Here is a 14,735-nt window from a genome sequence, read left to right as displayed (position 1 = left end):
GATAAAAGGAAATTCTAGGAACTAGTTAATCTGTTTCCCAGCAGGAAAAGAAAACCATGAAATGACATTACAAAGACAATCAGTTTGATGTTTTTCCTGTGCCTATGTTCTCTGAAAAGGCTAATGCTGATCAGATAATATATAAAATTATCACAAGAAACACATATAAAAGTGTTTAGACTAAAGTATGGTAAGACAACTTCAGTGAGGCCTTGAACTTTAAGTATTTTCAGGAAGATTTGACCTCATGAATTCACAGAAGAACCAGTTTTATCAATTTCAGGTCCATTAGGAAATACCTTTAAGAATTCATGGAAGCTTCAAGAAGGCTGTAAAAGGCTTATCTTTAAACTCTTCCCAACGCAAAAAAACTTTACAAACTGGAGAAAGGAGGGCTATGAAATTGTAGACTGATGAATGTAGTTTTTAGAAAAACAGTAGTTTTATCCTAAGCGAATCATAAAACTATTTTTATTTGTGGGAATCTAAAGCTAAGAGAATATGGAGAAAAGGAGAGGTTGAGGAGAGTCATCACATCATGTTATACACAAAGCCATCCTGTTCTCTCTAAAAATATGAAGAAAATTTGACTGTCCAGAAACGCACACTTCATTGAAAGAGATTCATTATCAATCTGGAAAGTTATAATAAGTGATATTCCTTTATACAGTACAGTTAAATATATCCACTTATTCTTGAACAGGAAAGATGCTAATTGGATGTGTATTCACTCTACTATGGGGCAGTATCAGAAGTCAAAATGGTAAGATTCAGAAAATAGAAGAGTAATTAAAAAAAATTACATTCAAAAGGAATTAATGAATATTTCCACACTTCAGCTGAATAATAAATTGCAGAAATTCAGGAGTTTATTAGGTAGCAACTCTATAAAATTAAGTTCTAGATATTACAGGGGATCATGTACTAGACTCAAGAATATCACACCATGTCGTGGTTTAACCCCAGCCAGCAACTAAGCACCACGCAGCCGCTCACTCACTTCCCCTCCACCCAGTGCGATGGGGGAGAAAATCAGGAAAAGAAGTAAAACTCGTGGGTTGAAATAAGAACGGTTTAATAGAACAGACAAGAAGACACTAATAATGATAACAATAACACTACTGAAATGACAACAGTAATAATAAAAGGATTGGAATATACAAGTGATGCACAATGCAATTGCTCACCACCCGCCGATTGATGCCCAGTTAGTCCCCGAGCGGTGATCCGCCCCCACTCCCCCCAGTTCCTAAACTAGATGTGACGTCCCATGGTATGGAATACCCCTTTGGCCAGTTTGGGTCAGCTGCCCTGGTTGTGTCCTCTCCCAACTTCTTGTGCCCCTCCAGCCTTCGTGCTGGCTGGGCATCAGAAGCTGAAAAATCCTTGACTTCAGACTAAACATTACTTAGCAACAACTGAAAACATCAGTGTTATCAACATTCTTCTTATACCTAACTCAAAAACATAACACTATACCAACTACTAGGAAGACAATTAACTCCATCCCAGCTGAAACCAGGACACACCATTAACTGAGAAGAAAAAAAAAATTACCTACTTGGATCTGGTCTGAGAGAGAGTTGGGACTGGAGGACCTATAGTGGTCCTTTCCCATCAAAATTACCGTTTTATATTTTTTACACTATTAATGTTTCAGTTGCTGTATTCATTCAGTTTTGAATACTGCAGTTCAGGAGACATATGAACTGAGGTCTACAAAACAGGATGAGGAAAGAATGAAAGAATATAGGTTGTTTCACTTAAGGAAGAACAGACTGAGAGGGAAGTGATAAAAGTCTTCAACAACAAAGTTGTTGCAAAAAGGAACCAGAAAAGCTCTTTTTTGTAGAGGGGACAGGAATTAATGGCCTTAAACTTTGGCAAAAGAAACAAAGGTTAGAAATTAGGGGACACTTTATAATGGTAACTACAGTTAAGTACCACAGTAGGTTACCTAGAATTTGGGCTGTTTTGCTAGAAGAAAAAGCTAAGCTCAATCACTTCCTGCTAAAAAAAAATGGCCAAGAAAACAGCTACCTGTGCAACTGTTTCTCATGCGAAAAGAATATTCACCATCCAGGAACTGAGATCCTGACAATTGAAAAATTGTCTATTTCAGCTATGAGGTTCTGTGTTTTGGGAATTTTCCAAAATATCTGGAATTTCTTTATCAACAGTAGTCAATTGAAAGCTATTATCCCATATTAAATTGGAGTTAAATATTCAATAAAATTGTTTATCTACACTTTTATCTCCTAACATTTATTTCTGAAGGTGCAAAAAAATTTGTTTCAGCTGTAAAAAGACTCAGACTTGTGCTTCCCAAATACAACGTTCTATATATGCCTCTGTAGGCATTATGAAATTCCCATATAGCTTGGAATGCTCATGTACACAGATCCTAGGCTTTTGCTCTCTAAGTTGTTCAGATATTTACAGTCACACATCCTCCAATCTATCTGGAATCTTCATAAGACTCTTGACAACAGTTTTGTTTCTATCTTCCTTTCCAAGCAATCCTGAATTATATGGGGCAGAATTTAAATACGTGTGATATCAGGGAGGCAGTATAATTACCAGTTCATCTTTAATGTCTCCTTTACTTAGTAAGGGCAGCAGGATTTTCTTTACTGAGCCATCCAGCTCACTCATACATTCTTGCATATTTTTCTCTAAGATCATTACAGTAATCCTCAATCATTTTATCTGTTCTGCTGATGCTTTTATACACTTTGTTTAAAAAAGAAAATCTTGCAACACTTTCCGGAACTCATAGATCCAACTCCATACTCATTATTCTTTACTCTGACCAGCTTGGATAAGGTCTACAGTAGTTCTCTACGCTACTATTTAATAATTCTAATATTTTGCTATGGAAAAAAAGCTTTTGCTAAGAAGACTGCTCAGTGAGTTATTAATACTCTTTTAATACTTTCACGATCCTTACATTAAGCCATCACTTAATGGCTCTTGCTGTTTTTCCTTACAGTCTTCCACTGTCCAAAATATTTGCTTTTTCTCTCCAGACCTTTTATTTGCCATGTAAAGGATCTTCTTACTTAGCTTCAACAGGGTTCATCTTCAATTTATCAGGAAGTGGGTTTCAGCAGCTTCATTTGTAATAGCTCTTAATAATCCCTAAGTTTTCTCTAGTTCTTCTCTTTTTCCTCTCGTAATATACAAGACACATTCTACATACTGAACATGGCATTCATGTATTCTGGACAAGTCCATGCAAAGGATCTGCTACATGCTTTATTTGTTCAAGTTTTAAATTTATATTATGGACTAATGTAAAACTGGTTGCCAAGTACACTCTCAGGAAAGTGTCTATGCATTAAACATATTATCACCATTTCTTCTTTGTGGATTATCACTTCCACCAAAATCTTTCTCTAGGGCAATCATCATTGATTAGGTAAGCAGAGTATTTAAACTGAGTGATTTGTAGATTGGCAACTGGTTTATACTTATTTTAATATTCACAATTTAATTTCGTCCTTCAGCTCCTGAAAATATGACCCTTAGAAATTACTAGACCACCTCACAAAATGAATTGGTCAGACTTGTTTTCAGAATGTTTACAAAGTATTCTTTAAAATCTTCTAAACAGTTTCAGTTGAAATTTATGGTCTTTCAACTGGAAAAATCTCCCCTGAAAAGAAAAAAAAATACAAACACCTTCCCCTTAGCACTGTTGTTATTGCTTGGAATGACATGAGTAGCTTGAAGCAAAAGCCACTGAATAAGCACTGTCTATACACAGGTGCTCCAAGAAAAAGATTCCTGAATAAATCCTCATGCAGAGACTATGTTTCCAGAAAACGTGCCTACTCTGAACTAACTTAGGCTATAGGAAAGAGATTCTACCACGTATTTTTACCAAGTATGCTTGTCCTGAAATAAAAGCAACCAAGGAGAGCTACTGCACTTTAAAAACAACCCTTTTCTTCATCCAAATTAATCTTGCTTCTAGTTCAGATCATCCTTGATGTGTGAAATTTGCCAACTTTGTAGTGAACCTTTGACCAGCTTAATAGCAAGGAATTACCCAAATTAAGTTTATACATATAGAAATACTTAGAATATGGAAATAAAGAAAAAGATTAAGGGTATTGGGAATAATGAGAGAGATGAATGGAACATGGGCAAATAAAGTTTTGGTACCATTAGCTTACATTTGAAATTGGGAGGCTAGATAGATTAATGTTTTCTCACAAGATTTAAATCATAGAAGTTTATAAACCCTGTGCAAGAACAAAGTGAGTCCAAATTACATATACTCAAAAGGTTCACATATATAATCATACATCTAACTCTACAATTAGATAATTCATAGTATTTAATGTAAATATTTTTAGAAAAAGCAAGAAATGGAAAGGTTGTTACTTCAATGGCAACAGAGAAAGACACATAGTAAGCAACAGTATCCTTATGTATCTGTGCTCAGAAACATGCAGTACACTCCACCAACTTTCTGTATATACCTTTATCGTCAAACTATCAAATTTAATCTGAAATCAAACACTGGTTTTGTTTCGACTGGTTATATTTCACGTAGATAGCTTTTTCTCTGAAGGTAAAGTCTTCATATCACTAGTTCCTTTTAAAATAGGAGGGTTTAAAAGAAGAACAAAAGCAAACAACTAGAAACTTCAATTTTTCACTGGAGATAAACTGCCAACATCTCTAGCACTCAGGACAACAGCGTAACAAGACAAACCTCTCCAGGGTTTTTTAGAAATTTGAGATATCATGCAAATGCATTCCCTTCAGTGCTAAGCACCCACATTGCACCTGAAGGAGACAGTCACATGAACAGTTACTAGTCTCAAATGTTCAGTTTGGCTAATTAACTCTATGAACATGAGCTTGGGTTATCTGGAGAATGCAATCATCCTTTTACACATGGGTGCCTGCAAATATTCCATCAATATCATACAGGTGAGCAATTTGGAAAAATTTAACACTACAGAGTTGAAAATAATTTTCTTGCATATGCCATCAAGACTATTTTCACTGGTTCTCTCAAAAACATTACAGCACCATTATTGTTATGTCAGTTAGATTTCAACATATGAATATTAAAAACAGGTCTTCCTAGAATGGGATGTCTCTATGAGTTTCAGCAAATTTCTGCCAAGTTCGCTGGCTTCTTCAAGCTCATCATGTGCATATATGATTTACTCAGTGACATATATTCAATAATGTACAAGAATGTATAACTAGAATGACTGACTAGAATACTTGGAGTTTGTTTGGAAAACTTCAGTGTACGTTATCATAACCATATTTTTAAAGGATGCTGAAGAAAAAACAGGCAACTAACCAATCACTCACTGTACATGAGGTCACTCAACTTGCCCATATATACCATCCTACTGAAGCTGCCCATGGCTGCTACCATGAAAGCAGCCATCTTTAAAGTGTGTATTAGACTGCCACAAAAATTAGTATTTGAGTGCCAGAGCAGAATTTATAGGATACGCAGAATTTATATTCTGTAGTTCTGACGTAAATACTATCTTACTAACATTAAGAGGAGATATACCTTTAAAGCTGTGCATGGTCTTGTATCCTGTTCTTGAAGCTTGACTGTAGTTTGGATGTTTGCTTTTCAAGTGCAAAAGTATCACAACTATTTATGAAATGGTGATCATGATTGTCAACGTTTGTCTGACTTTACTTTTTTCCTGCCCGTGGGGACCTTATGTGGAGTGCAAGGTGATCATGCAGAGGAAAGCTGCCTTTTAAAAACCATCAGATCAAAGGAAATAAAAAATGGTATAATTTGTCAACAACGGTTCAGCCTAAAACATAAGAAAAACCAACACACTTGCAAAGAGACTTCTGAAGAGTTAAGAAATTAAAAAATACTTTTGGAGCGATTTTCATCTAAAAAAAAATTCTATATGAAGCAAATATATAGCAGGATGGAATCTTGCCTTTCCAGAAGTGTTATTCTATATCCTAGTAGTCTTTAAAATCAGAAGAATGTAACTCTGCAGAACTCTCAAAGATTTAAAAGGATCACAAGGGGATACAGTTTTATTCTTGGATATCGTTCTAGTCCAGTGAAAGACGGTAAATGAAAGACAGTCAATTCTAGTGACTCAAAAATTGAACTTGTTTCATGAAATCCAGGTTTATGCCTAGTTAAAAAGACATCTAATTTACGTGGCCTTTATCTCAGCCCAAGGAAAATCAATTATCTGCAAAATCAGCTAACTAGTACCTAGTCCAGTTGACCAGAAAGAAATAAGTACTTGTTCAGTACAAAACACAATAAGAAAATTAATCGGGTCTACAGAGGATGTGAGGTAGAAAAAATGTTTTATTAAAAACTTACTAATGAAAATTGCCAGGATAAAAAAAAATGGAAATAATTTGAATCATGATGATAAACCTAGCAGGAAAATATGCATTCTCAGAATAGTTAAATTTCTTGTTTCAACCATTAAGAAAAACCAAGTTAGCTAAAATACTTTTATTTCTTTTTCGTATGTCATATATTAATCAAATGAATCTTGGTCAATGTTGTAAAGGATAAATTAGAGGATGAAACACTATTTATAAATATATGTCACTAAGTGGTACTACACACGTCTATGTAACAGAAAGCAAAATCAGACTTTTATAATCATAAGAGACACCAATCCGATTGAAATATATAGCAGACTGACACAGTTAATGCTAAAATTACCTTAAATAAATAAATATAAAATATATATAAAATGCTAATTTAAATAAAATTGTCATAACTTCATTACTCATTTCACATATAAACTGACAGAAGGACAACCCTCTTTGAAGTGAACATTTGCAAAATAATAGAGCATTTGATAACAAACACAGAAGGGGATCAAAGAAAGTTCTCATAATACACAGAAATTAATCTTGTATCTTTCTTATCTATTTAAGCAATGTTTGACTGCAAAACCTAAGCTTCTTGAATTGGTGCTACATCAAATTGTGCAGTGAAATTTACACACATTTAAATTCATTAAAACCTGGCTGTCCAAAGTTTAATCATAATCAAGTCATTCCTTCTGAAGAGCAAAGTGTTAAAACCTTCCTAGGTATCCACTCAGTATATATCTGTGATTCTTTTCAGTGCATCTTTGGGTTTGTTTTTGTTTATGTTTTTAAACACTGACCCATTTTCTTACATTGACCTCTAAGGAGCGGGGTGGGGCAGGGGGTGGCGGGGGGGCGGGGGGGGGGGGAAATCTGTTTTTTTTCTGATAACACAAATGTCGGATGAACAGTTAATAATAAGGAGGAGGTATCATGCAGACAAAGTTTTGGTGTGATGGACTCAAGAAAACAAGTGTATATTTTAAAGGAAAGCTTTGAGAAACAATAATGAAAATCATAGTTTTAAGAAAGTAATTTACCCTGAGAACCCCTCTTGGGAGCAACTATTTACTATTACTATTTCATCAACAGGTCAGCTTGCTACAAATCTTTAAGATCAAAGTAGCCATTTAATGTCTCCTAAGACTAAAACATCTTCAATGAAGATTGATACGGAAAAGTCCCACCTCAAGCCAGAGTAGTACTAAAAGTGAGAACACAGATAAACTAGTAAATGTAAGTTAACCATTTTTCTGAGAAAATTTACTGCAAAGTACCCTAAACTAAAACTACTGCAAATAAAGATGTGGTCACAAGGAAGAGTAAAGTAGCAGGTAGATTAAAAAATATATCTGTAAATAGAAGGTAAATCCTTGAAAAGCATTATTGAGTAATATAAAAAAATTACAAACATTCGTTCAACAATGATATGACCCCTAAGCGACAGATGACTGTTGTTTTCATGCAAACTTTCTGTTTACATGTACTGTCGATGAATAAAGACATTTTGCCTTATCGATAAGTTGATGTCCTCCTGGCTGTGTGGTGAACTTTAATCACAGTGATTCTTTTCAGTGACAGTGAAGTCAAAATAATCAGATGACAAGAGTCATTTGTCATACATTATCATTGAGGGGGTAGCACCCTTCTGGATACAAAAAAAAAGGATACATCAAGGGATAGAGAGATTACATAAAGTCTTTCTTTGATATAAATAGTTTTCTGAAGTCCAAAAATCAAATAAGATAAAGTTGGACAGATTTCAAAAAGAAACTACAATGAGGAATCAAGTTTCATTTGTATTGTATTAAAGGACAGATTAAATGATCAAAATGTTTTCTTCTGACTTTATGTGCTAAGCCTCCATGAATGTAAACAACTGGTTTTCTCATAATAACTCTCTAAGTTGCATTGTTTCTATGATACACAGCAAGTATACTATCTCCAAAGACTTGTTTTCATTAGGGAATGTCAATATAACAGTGTTCCCGTTACACATTTTCATGTGTTCTACTTGCAAAATTTATCTGTATTTGTTTTTTAACATATAAGTTGCATCACAAACTTAAAGCTTCCCTACACAATAAAAGATTATTGTCTTATGTTTCCACATGTTGAATTAATATTGTAGCTTTACAGACTTGTTTTGGTGTTTAAAATGTACAACTAACACCTGAATGAAAACCCACTTATTCCATACAAATGTGGGCATGGAAAAAAATTTACTGATAGAATTTTTTTGTATTTGGTTGTCTTGATCTATATGTTTTCTTTTCAGATTTGGACAAGAAATACTTACTTGAGTTATTCCTGTGAGCTGTATTATATTTCAACTACAAAGATATTACTAGTAATTACAACAATAAATTATACGTTTCAAATTATTCTAGTTTTAATTTTTATGAATAGTTATCAAACAGATGGATTGTTCATAAATACTTTCAACATGGACATATGTATTTTTTTAAAGAATCTAGAACCTTCGTATTACTATCAGCATTGAAAACAGCAAAGCAAAACAAAACAAAAAAGTAGAAGCCCTGATGATGAAAAGAAAACCATCTTCAAAAATTGCCATTTTTAGAACAGAGAATTTTAATCATTAGCTTCTGATCACCAGGGATACTGGAGTTAAAAGGTTGCCATATCTAATTAACATTTATGTCAGATGTAAGGAATACACAATAGGCTTTCACAGTTGGCAGTCAAAATTCAAGTGGGAGAGGTGAAGCAATCCACTAATTACAATCAGTCAAAACACTGTAATATATTAGACATCTGACTAGTCACTTGACCCAGGATATTCTAATAGAATAAACTACGGCCAGACCCAAGAAAACAGCAAAGTCGCCTTCCTCCACTATACTATCTATAACATAAATTAATTATGAATATCCTTATTTGACATCTTTTAAGATATTTCCTGGAAGACTCCCTAGTGTGACCTTTTGGGTCATGAAACGTAGTCTAACTATGCTTTGATAAATCATGGCCTAAAGAACTCAAGCCATAGCTGTTCTTTTCTGCAGTTTCTCTCCTCATTTTGTCAGGCTCCTAAAAATAATAGTTTTCTTTATTCCCCCACAATGTACTCTTAACTTTGGCCAGACTTTAAATCAATTCAGCTGCATCCCAAGAATGTGTACTAAGTTTCCATTCCAGTAAAGCAAAACAGGTATGAGTGGATGCCTATTTCAAGCAAAAACACTTGACTCAGTAGACCACAGAATGTGAAAGCATTAAACTGTTGCAACACTGCAGACTGTACTAACCTATTTTTCAGCTGAATTAAATCATACTGTCTTCATGATACATGAAGAATATCAAAGACATTATTACATCTTACCATAATGGAAAGCAAAACATTCTTTTCTTATGATGTATCTCAAATTTTAAAAAGACTGTGGGGAAAAACAAACAAACAAAAAAACGCAAAGCCAAGACATCCAACAAATACAGCAAGCATTTTCCTAGACTGATGGCCCTTGGTGTTCATAAGTGAAAATCCTGAACTCTAGTTATAAACTGATCCTTGCCACAATGTGAAAGTATATTTTTATTACTAACATTTTAGTAGAAGGGAACTGAAGCACTAGAGAATTATTTGGGAGAAGTTGTTTGGGATGATGCTGTAAACTTGGAACCCAAAGAAAGTACTTCTCAGTCATTATCCAGAGATATAAATAAATTACTATCCTACCTTTAGCTTGCACCCAGCCAGGAGAAAAATAGTTTTATTGACTTTTTTTCTACTAAGTCAAACTTCAACTTGTGCTGATCCCACTGCACTCATTCATATACTATGACTCCCTTCAAACCTCGTATTCAAACACACACCATGGCCAAGCATTTCTCTGAATACCTTGCAAAGTCTGAAGGCCCTGAAGGTTATTAGAAGTACGCAGATGTTCTGCTGGATCTCAGGACAAGGGTGGTTTTCAACTTAAACTCTTTTGCATTTTGAGCACCATAAACTATAAAGCAAGCTAATTCACCTTTCTCAGTGAAAAAATTCCTGAAACACATTAAAGTAGTTTGCTTTACATTTCCACTGCATCTTCAAGAAATCAGTCACTTTATAGTCTGTGCTGGTGCTTGAAGACAGAGGAATGGAATTGAGGCAGGAGTGGAATGAAGTTCAGGAACGAGAGGGTGCAGACTCTGGATGCTGAAATTGGTATGAGAAGACTGGGAGAGGCATTTAGGCACACACTGATTTTGACAGGAAAGTACATAAAAAGGGGATAAGAAAAGTACTAAAACTGGAAGGTAAGGAATTGTATATTCCTTTGGGTTCCAAAGAAAAAAAAAGTTATCCCATCTGAGTAAACTAAAAATAGAAAAACATCAAGTTTACAGTTTTTCTGCTAGTCAAAACCAGATTCAACTATTTCGTGGCACTACATAAAATTCAAATAGATCTACAAGAGAGAAACAATTATTTAGGGCTATAACATCAGCAGGAACCAAATATTACTCAGTTATTAATATCTCAAAATTTAGGTATTACTTGAAGCATCCAGAATGACACAACAGTAATTATAAGAAAATGCTTGCATTGGGTATCTTTCTTCAAAATATACCATAAAAATGAAAATGAGAAAGATTACAAATCTGCAATTCTGTGTAGAGATGAGTGATCCATCTTTCTAAGATAAAAGGTAAAAGTTATTATTTTTATATATATTAATTTAAATATTTGCATTAAAATCTCATGCTTTACATATCCTTTGTGTCCAAAAGAAAGGGAGAGAAAGTATGCAAAATGAAAAATGGCATACCTAAAAAAAGAAAAATCAAAGATGCTAAGACCTTGGGCTTTGTTTGATTTCTTATCTTTATTTTGAAAACAAGACGTCATTTATACGGCATCAGATTTCTACCCATTTGAAAAAGCAGCATTTATAAATAAGATACAGTGTGGGGATATTACATTTCGAACTAAATAAAATTGTTTTGAAAATCCATTACACTTGTTCCTTCTTCTAAAACATTCAAAGTGATTTTTTCAGGGAAGTATAGTAAAAAAAGTAGTTTCACATTTCAAATGTGAAGTAACAAAAAACTGCTATATTTGAGATTATCACACACCTTTCATAACTTTCACACATTTCTTGAAAAATTAAACTTGACAACTGTGAGCTTTTCAGAGCTTTGATGTAAGCAGATACAGAAAAAGCACATAAAAGCTATAAGGGAAAGTAAAGGAGTATTCATTTCAGCAGAACAGGACAAATGAGCCTGTATGATAAGATGTACAGGCTGAATGCAATTTAGCATAAACAAACAAACACCATGCACATACATTTATAAATATGAAAATTGAGTTCCAAAGTTAAAAAGTTTCTAAAGCAAAGGTAGAATATGTACAAGAACAAAAATATTTAGATACTTACATCTAAAATGTCAAGAAAAAAAATAAGAGTACTGATAGCTTGCAGAACAAAGTTAATTTAGGAGAATCAAATTATAAGAAATACTTATTAATGAATTTGAAAGGGTTTTTGTTGGTTTTTTTAAACACAGAATATTCAGAATGTAGAATTTCAATTGTAGAAGAAATTCTGAAGTTTCAATGCAGATGGCATTAAAATAAAGCAAAGCAATAGTGCCAAAAAGATTGAGATATCCAAAGCTATGGTTATAAAAGATACAAACAGCATATTTTATATTACTATTATTTTCCAAATGTTTCTCCACCTAAAAAGTTGACTATCGCTCCATTGGACACGTTCAGCTGCTACTCTGGGCTGCTATGGGACCAGAACTTGGAAACCAGACATGCTTCTGCACCAAAAGCACACACCAGTAGACTTCTGAGAAGTGATGAAGTCCTGGGAACCCTGACCCCTTTTCGGAACAGAGCTCATAAACCAAGGCATAATCTTTCAGATGGTTACCTATAGCACGTATTATGGAGAATTCCAGACAAAAAAGACCACATAGTTCCATGCTTACTTGCAGTAGATAAATTTATGAATTGCAGTTTATTTATTATTATTTTGCCTATCAATATAATTTCATCTTCAGTGGACTCAGCCACCAAAGAAAAAGTAGGGTATACTCACAGTTGTAACAATCTTAGTGATTACAACATAAAGGAAGAAAAAGATATCATTCAGAATTTCAGAAGACAGAATTAAAAATGAAAGAAAGACTGGGATCTTTAAAAAAAAAAAGTGAGTGTTGAAGCAAACTAGAGAGAATACTGATCAAGACTCCACAGCTGGCAGTATGCTATAGACTATTGTAGAGGATTGTTAAAGTGAAAAAACAGCTTAGAAAAATCACATTAACAGCTTAAATGAGAAAATTGGGGTTTTTTAAAGCAGTACTTTCCAGACTGAAAAAAGGAGAGAAAAGGAAGGTGATGAAGAAGAAAATATGTTTCTAGGAGCTGTAGTATTTTATATTGTTCCCTTGCATTGCTACAAAATGAATATTAAGTAATATGCTTTCTGCCCAAATGAAATGTATTTATAAAGCACAAAAAGCTAGAGCTACAAAAGTAAGCTAGTACATGTGCTTTCTGCACCAGAACAATTTTTGGTTCATTTTGTTATTCTGAGTACCACACTTATAATGTCTTCATAGCTGAAAAGAGTTATTGCAATTACCAAAACTTTCAGTGAACAATAACTGAAGTATAAAAGGCAGTTACAAGTGAGCAACTAGTAACACCAGTTTGAAGTCCTCATATTTCTTTTATTATTTTATTTAGATATGTGCAAAGAGGACAGATGCTTATAAAACAACACTAACAAAAAGTTATCCCTGAAGAGAAAGGGTATCCTTGATTACAGAAAGCAGCTGCTATCATAAATCTCAGGATCTACTTTTGTGAGCTTTACCACTCCAAAAACAGTGTTCATTGATAGTGCTACTATTTATATTTGTGCAGTTTACCTTTTCTTGAGATCATTGTTTCAAACAAAATCATGCAAGTGTAGTATCACTATACAAAATCAATATGATACACACGGTGTATGAACTCAAACCTCATCAATAAATAGATGTTAAAACATAAATAAACTTGAAACACCCTAAGTTATTGAGTGTTTCTTATGTAATCTTGCAGGGATTGATCCTGGTCCAGTATTGTAATCACTGGTCTGGAATCAAGTATACAATGACTGCTAATGAAGAGTGCAGATGATACAAAGGCTGGTTGAGTACTGAGTAATGAAGGTAACAGGTCTGTAATAGAGTTAGGACTATATTCTGGAAAAACAGTCATTCTAGAAACCAATTGGGAAAAATGTGAAACATAGTTATTGATCAGCAGAATGCTTCAAGAAAAATCCTGGGCAAGATATCTGCATACAATATAACAGGAGTATAGGGGGGGTCAACTGGAATTATGAAGAAACATTACTTAATAGTGCAGTAGTTTGAAAACTTGTGAAGGGCAGTGGGAAGAAAAAAGACAGAGTAATACTCTAGAAAACATGCTTTTACTTTAAGAGACTATAAGAAGTTCATTTACATTTTATAAAAAAGAAACCCAAGAGATGATATGTTTATCAACTGTAATTAACAGCACAAGAAAAAGTTGTGGTAAAACTGTGCTGGTCTTAGCACAAAGCCAATCAGCCATGTTCCAATTATATATCAGGTAGGTATTTTTCAATTAGTGGAATAAATGAAATAATGCATTGCAGAAGATTTTCTATAATTTGTAAATCTTCAAATAAAAACAGACCTTATAAGTAACCAAAAAGTTACCCACTGGATGAAAATATATGGGTTATGTTACATAAAAGGTTAGAAGCACACTGGCATTTGTATATATGTACCTATGAAAATTCATTCTAGCTTGAAATGTCAAAATATATGTGGGTAGGTGAAAGCTTCTTATTAAAGAATAAAACTGTTGGGAAGTCACTTATTTTTTTATATCTGCGAATTAATGATAATGGTGGCAGACAAACAGTAGACACACTTCTGGAAAGTTTTTCATTTGTGTTGAAATTAAAATTACTATTTCAAAGTTATGGTGTGGAAATTAGTGAACATTTATTTGAATATAACTAAATATATGTAATTATAAGTAAAAAATACCTCATTCACCACTGTGAATTTGTCAACAATGGAAACGTAAAAGAAGTCACTTAACATGTTTATTCTGATCTAGTTCAAATGATAGCTCAATTAAATTTCTGTATGATTAAAGATTTCAACTTAATAGTCAACTAATAATGATGATGAAAATAAATGTTAAATACTTCGTACTTTCTTTAGAGGTAATATCATGGTGCTACATTAGCAAATGAAAGCAATAAATTTTGCTGGCTAAAATCATCAGGCTAACAGCCAAACCACTTTTTTAAACAAACACCTTTTGTATTCTCATATGGTGCTGAACTAAACAGCTT

The 14,735-nt window shown here is 33.6% G+C and overlaps 1 protein-coding gene across 1 annotated transcript in view; it reads right to left on the bottom strand.

Annotated features, from left to right (window-relative positions):
• Nucleotides 1–14,735, bottom strand: part of GRIK2 (glutamate receptor, ionotropic, kainate 2) — a 417,408-nt gene that overhangs the window by 177,953 nt on the left and 224,720 nt on the right. The gene's annotated exons all lie outside the window — the stretch shown is intronic.

Source organism: Haliaeetus leucocephalus, unplaced genomic scaffold (genome assembly GCF_000737465.1).
Source record: "Haliaeetus leucocephalus isolate CR32 unplaced genomic scaffold, Haliaeetus_leucocephalus-4.0 Scaffold384, whole genome shotgun sequence".
Taxonomy (NCBI): domain Eukaryota; kingdom Metazoa; phylum Chordata; class Aves; order Accipitriformes; family Accipitridae; genus Haliaeetus; species Haliaeetus leucocephalus.
The sequence above is the reverse complement of the archived record's forward strand: the minus strand, read 5'-3'. Positions and strand labels throughout refer to the sequence as shown.